The following is a 6,009-nucleotide window of genomic DNA, read 5'->3' as shown; positions in this document are numbered from 1 at the left end:
ACAGGTGAATCTTGTGATGTGTAGGTAGTATTTGCCCTTCCTTGAGTTCTATAATATTTTTCTCAACTGGACTTCAGCTTCCTGGTTTTAGGTGAGCATAAAATGGAATTCATCTTCACAAAATCTCTTTATTGGCCACATAAATGAAACAAAACAAAAATAATCCAGAATTACAATGTGAACTGGTAAATAACTGGACCTGTTTATTTAATAATGTACAAATGTTTCTAAAGGATTTAGGTTACAGAAGTGTGTAAACTGATATATAATTGACCACATGGATTGCTGGCTTGTCTAACTCACTGAAACTATGAGCCATGCTGTGTAGGAACAGCCAAGATGGACAGGTCATGAGAGTTCTGACAAAATGTGGTCCGCTGAAGAAGGGAATGGCAAACCACCTCAGTATTCTTGCCTTGAGAACTCCATGAACAGGCAAAAAGATATGAAAAGGCAAAAAGACATGACACTGAAAAGATGAACTCCCCAGATCGGCAGGTGCCCAATATGCTATTGGGCAAAAGCACAGAAATCGCTCCAGAAGGAATGAAGAGGCTGAGCCGAAGCAGAAGCAACACCCAGTTATGGATGTGTCTGGTGGTGAAAGTAAAGTCTGATGCTGTAAGAAAAATGTTGCATAGGAAGCTGCAATGTTAGGTCCATGAATCGAGGTAAATTGGAAGTGATCAAACAGGAGATGGCAAGAGTGAACACTGACATTTTAAGAATCAGTGAATTAAAATGGACCAGAACGGGCAAATTTAATTCAGAAGACCATTATATCTACTACTGTGGGCAAGAATCCCTTAAAAGAAATGGAATAATCCTCATAGTCAACAAAAGAGTCTGATGCGGACCTTGGGTGCAATCTCAAAAATGACAGAATGATCTCAGTTCATTTCCTACACAAACCATACAATATCACAGTAATCCAAGTCTATGCCCCAACTACTAATGCCTAGAAGCTGAAGTTGAACGGTTTTATGAAGACCTACAAGACCCCCTAGAACTAACACCAAAAAAAAAAAAAATAAAATAAAAGGCAAGAGATACCTGGAGTAACAGGCAAATCTGACCTTTAAATAGGGCAAAATGAAGCAGGGCAGAGGCTAACAGAGTTTCTCCAAGAGAATGCACTGGTCATAGCAAACACCCTCTTCCAACAACACAAGAGAGGACTCTATGTGGACTTCACCAGATGATCAATACCAAAATCAAATTGATTATATTCTTTGAAGACAAAGATGGAAAAACTCTATACAGTTTGCAAAAACAAGACTGGGAGCTGACTGTGGCTCAGATCATGAACTCCTTATTGCCAAATTCAGACTTAAATTGAAAAAAAGTAGGGAAAACCACTGGGCCATTCAGGTATGACCTAAATCAAATCCCTTATGATTATACAGTGGAAGTGACAAATAGATTCAAGGGATTAGATCTGATAGACAAAGTGCCTGAAGAACTATGAATGGAGGTTCTTAACATTGTACAGGAGGCAGTGATCAAATCTATACCCAAGAAAAAGAAATGCAAAAAGGCAAAGCAGTTCTCTGAAGAGGCCTTACAAATAGCTGAGAAAAGAAGAGAAGCTAAAGGCAAAGGAGAAAAGGAAAGATATACTCATGTGAATGCAAAGTTCCAAAGCACAGCAAGCAGAGATAAGAAAGTCTTCCTAAGTGATTAATGCAAAGAAATAGAGGAAAGAAATAGAATGGGAAAGCCTAGAGGTCTCTTCAAGAAAATTAGAGATATCAAGGGAACATTTCATGCAAAGATGGGCACAATAAAGGACAGAAATGGTATGGACCTAACACAAGCAGAAGGTATTAAGCGAGGTGACAAGAATACGCAGAACTGTACAAAAAAGATCTTCATGACCCAGATAACCACGATGGTGTGATCACTCACCTAGAGCCAGACATCCTGGAGTGCAAAGTCAAGTAGGCCTTAGAAAGCATCAGTATGAACAAAGCTGGTGGAGGTGATGGAATTCCAACTGAGCTATTTTAAATCCTAAAAGATGATGCTGTGAAAGTGCTGCACTCAATATGCCAACAAATTTGGAAAACTCAACAGTGGCCACAGGACTAGAAAAGGTCAGTTTTCATTCCATTCCCAAAGAAAGACAATGCCAAAGAATGTTCAAGCTACCACACAACTGCACTCATCTTGCAGGTGAGCAAAGTAATGCTCAAAATTCTCCAAGCCAGGTTTCAACAGTACATGAACTGAGAACTTCCAGATGTTCAAGCTGGATTTAGAAAAGGCAGAGAAACCAGAGATCAAATTGCTGATATCCGTTGGATCACTGAAAAAGCATGAGAGTTCCAGAAAAACATCTACTTCTGCTTTATTGACTACACTAAAGCCTTTGACTGTGTGGATCACAATAAACTGGGAAATTCCGAAAGAGATGGGAATACCAGACCACCTTACCTGCCTCCTGTGAAGCCTGTATGTAGGTCAAGAAGCAACACTTAGAACTGGACATGGAACAACCAACTGGTTCCAAATTGGGAAAGGAGTACATCAAGGCTGTATATTGTCACCCTGCTTATTTAACTTATATGCAGAGTACATCATGTGAAATGCCAGACTGGATGAAGCTGGAGTCAAGATTGCCAGGAGAAATAACCTCAGATACTCAGATGACATCTCTCTTATGGCAGAAAGTGAAGAACTAAAGAGCCTCTTGATGAAAGTGAAAGAGGAGAGTGAAAAAGTTGGCTTAAAACTCAACATTCAAAAGACTAAGATCATGGCATCTGGTCCCATCACTTCATGGCAAACAGATGGGGAAACAATGTAAACAGTGACAGACTATTGTTTTGGGCTTTAAAATCACCGTGGATGGTGACTACAGCCATAAAATTAAAAGTTGCTTGCTCCTTGGAAGAAAAGCTATGACCAACCCAGACACTGTATTAAAAATCAGAGACATTACTTTGCCAACAAAGGTCCATCTAGTCAAAGCTATGGTTTTTCCAATAGTCATGTATGGATGTGACTACTGGAAAAACCATAGCCTTGGCAGAGAAAATTAGCCAAGAATGTCATATTCGTTATGTATACCTATGACTAATTCATGTTGATGTTTGGCAGAAACCAACACAATTTTGTAAAGCAATTATCCTTCAATTAAAAAATAAAGAAAAATAGAGTCATCATTATTGACCACTGAAAAAAAGAAAGATAGCGCTGTCATGTCTGACTCTTCGATCCCATGAGCTGTAGTTTGCCAAGCTCCTCTCCCTGTGGGATTCTCCAGGCAAGAATAATGGAGGAGGTTGCCATTTCCTTCTCCAGGAGAACTTCTCCACCCAGGAACTGAACCCAGGTCTCCTGCATTGCAGGCAGAAGCTTTACCAACTGAGCTATGTCGTAAGCCTGTTGAGCACTGAGTGGTGGAAATTATGAGTGTTTTAAATGGCTTTCTTCTTTTTTCATTGTGTCTTCTAACTTTTCTACAAGTACTTAGTATTTCCTAAAAAAAAAAAAAAAAAGAAAACCATAGCTTTCTGTTTAAAAAATAAACAGAAAAAGGATTCTCTTTTGGTGGGGCTGGTGATTTTTCAACTTCTATACAATACAATAATGAATTTTATATGCCAGCTCCTAATAACAACCCTCAGTGTAGGATGGGTGTCAGATGTTAACATCTAATGCCTTTTCAAGTAACTGTGCAAAGGTAACATTGTAGCTTTTAATCACAATATACTGATCAAAGTTGAAATCAGAATATATAAAGAAATAAAGAATTGCATGACCAGGTCTTCAGGAAGTTTCAATAAATAGACTTTGTAAAACCTGGCTTCCAGTAAAAATTGAACAGGAGTGTGAAAATATCAAGGTGATCAAAAGCTTTGGTTTTGGAATTAGACATCATGGCTTTTATTCCCACTTGGCTTCTTACTGAGTCACTGCTAGAAAGCTATTTAAGTGTTCTTAAACCTCAGTTTTCTCACCTGAAAAATAGTATAGTATTAGCTGTCTCATAATATAGTTTTAAGAATTAGATGTGGTAATATTTAAAAGATAAAAAGAAACTACTGTAAGGACTTTGGCTTACATGGTAAAGAGCCTGCCTGCAATATGGGAGACTGGGGTTCAATCCCCGGGTTGGGAAGATCCCCTGGAGAAGGAAATGGCAACCCACTCCAGTATTCTTACCTGGAGAATTCCATGGACAGAGGAGCCTGGTGGGCTACAGTCCATGGGATCACAAAGAGTCGGGCACAACTGAGTGACTAACACTTTCACCATAAGGACTTAAGTGTAGCATTCAGTTCAGTGACTGGTTTGATCTCTTTGTAGTCCAAGCTATGGGGTGGAATGTAGTAAATAAATAATGCATGTTAGTTTTAAAATAGTATTATTTGAGAGTTCAAGGTTCTATTTTCTGTGAAGGAAATATTCTGTGAGTGAGAAAGTATAGTTATTCTGCTTTATATGTCTCTTGTTTTCAGCTTACATATAAAAGTAAAGCCTCTAAAACCAAATTTGTTCTTCATTAGGTATCACTCTGCCTACCTAGGGAAAAAAAATAGAGATTAAGCCCAGGAAGTAACTCTAGACTATTCTTTTAAAACTCAGTTTTGTTCCTAAATCAATAAACATAGTTTTATAACAGAGTTTTATAAAGTAATAAACATATATTCATGGTGTTATATATATTTCACATATTAGAGTATTTTGGCTTTATAGGTTATACCTCTTTATAGAAATTATTTCTAAATTGTGGGTTTTAAAAAATGAAGGAATAATAGATGAAACTGATGATTTGGATATTATTTAACAACAATAGCAAGCCACCCAAAAGTTGAGATCAGTAAATTGTCAGTGACCTTAACAAATTATCTATATAACCTCTGCAAAACTGTTCTTTGCTTCTGGAACATAATTTTCAGGCTTGCATAAATTTTTCCTGAGAATGTTATACTTTATATAATTGCTAGGATTATGTACCAAATGGCTATATGTCTTACTTCCTGAAATTTGTAAATGGACAGGCTGGTGAGAAGTTTGTGGGTTGAACAATTTTTTGAAAATGTTGCCTGAATGTTACGTTTTCCTGAAATAGATTTTACAAGTCTTAATGGTACCAAGTAGCTTAAATGAGTTAGGATCCCTCCCCAAACCGTTAAATTAATATCAGGAAGCAATTTAGACACCAAGGAGAATTGAGCTCAATGTGTTAGCGAGGTGAATAATTGAAGTCTTTGAAGTGGGTGATAGATCTTACTAAGTGATTACTTCCTTATAAATTCCTAAACAAGAAGTCTTCATTGAGAAATGGTTGGGGTAGCTGCCATTTGTCACTTGGCCTATGCATGCTTAATCACCAGCATTTTCAGGGTACTGAATGCATATTCAGTGTATTGTATATTGATACATTCATTGAATATGCAACTTGACTGCCTGGAGAGTGACAAACACTAGAGAGGAATTTGGCTTATTATTGTTTTTCTGAGTCAATAAACCATTATTATATTTTTTAAAGATTTTGTCTTATTGAAGTTGTTCCAGTATTGCGTCTGTTTTTTGTTTTGGATTTTTGGCCACGAGGCATGTGGGATCTTACCTCTTCTACAGGGATCAAACCCACACCCCCTGAATTAGAAGGTGAAGTTTCAACCACTGGACCACTAGGAAAGTCCCGAGTAAACCATTATTGTCCCGATACATTTTAGTATAAGTTAATAAATCATTAGGAAAAACTAGGGTTTTTACTATTTCAATACTATTTAATGAACACACTTGAAATTATTTTTTAAACTAAGGTAAAATTTTACACCAGACTTATAACTGAATTCCTGACAATCCCGTTTAGATATTGTTGATTGGTCAAACCATGCATCATGTATTTTATCGGTTAACTTTGGTAAAGAAATGATATACAAAAATCTAAAAGGAAGGTTTAACTTTCACTACCCAGACTAGTGTCATAAGCTTTCTATTCTTATATGCATAATGTCTGCTTGTGTATATGTGAGATGTTTTCATTTATCC

This window comes from Dama dama, chromosome 6 (genome assembly GCF_033118175.1).
Source record: "Dama dama isolate Ldn47 chromosome 6, ASM3311817v1, whole genome shotgun sequence".
Taxonomy (NCBI): domain Eukaryota; kingdom Metazoa; phylum Chordata; class Mammalia; order Artiodactyla; family Cervidae; genus Dama; species Dama dama.
Note: the sequence above shows the minus strand (reverse complement) of the source record.